This window comes from Arachis ipaensis, chromosome B09, assembly GCF_000816755.2.
Source record: "Arachis ipaensis cultivar K30076 chromosome B09, Araip1.1, whole genome shotgun sequence".
Taxonomy (NCBI): domain Eukaryota; kingdom Viridiplantae; phylum Streptophyta; class Magnoliopsida; order Fabales; family Fabaceae; genus Arachis; species Arachis ipaensis.
Window position 1 is genome coordinate 47,450,231 of NC_029793.2, and position 1,017 is coordinate 47,451,247.

A 1,017-nucleotide genomic window follows, 5' to 3' on the forward strand; every position below is an offset into this window, starting at 1 on the left:
TGTTCTCTCTGGACATAGCCACCTCTTATGGTGGTTGGTCAATGCTGACAGTTGTTAAAAAAAGAAAGAAAAGGCTTTTTTTGTCAGGTGGATTAGACAGCACTTAATATAATTCTATTCTTTGTCCCTTCTTAGTGCTTTTCTTGGCTCATGTGCCCTCGAATGTTTTCCCTGGACATAGCCACCTCTCATGGTGGTTGGTCAATGTTGACCGTTGTTAAGAGAAGAGAGAAAAAGTTTTTGGTTGGTTAGGTGAATTAGACAACCCCTAATACTAGGCATTATTCATGCACCACACACCCATACAACACACTCACACACACTACATGGATTCATTTTTTGACTTGAATCCATGTGGTTGTTAAGGAGGCACATGATATGCCGGATTTTTTACTAAAATAAAATAAAATAAATTATTATTTTTCAAAATTCTATTTTTCAACTTTAATTTTCTAAATATGAATTTTTTTTTCAAAGCAAGTTCGTCACACCTCTGTCGAACTCTATAAATTTTATAGAGTTTGCCTAAACCCGGGCGAACTCCCCTTCAAATTCTAAAAAAAATGACTAACTCAACTTCTTAAGCTTCACCATAGACAATGGCAACCATTATCATCGTTTCCAAAGTACATAGGAGTAGACAAGAATAAGTCATATTTTTATTGGAAAAATGATGATTTTTTTTTTAATTTATAAGCCATTATCATCGTCTCTAGAAATACACAGATACACGAGAATAAGCCATATCTAACAAGGATTTTTTCTCATTATAAATTAGAAAAAAAAATATTTTTTCCAATAAAAATATGACTTATTTCTATGTATCTTGGAGACAATGATAATGGTTGCTATTGTATATTGTGAAACTTAAGAAGTTGAGTTAGGCATCTTTTTAAAATTTGAATTATAAAGTTTGCCGTAGTGCGGTGAACTTCCTTTGAACAAAAGAAAAAACTTATATTTAAGAAATTAAAGTTAAAAAATAAAGTTTTGAAAAATAACATTTTTTTTTTATTT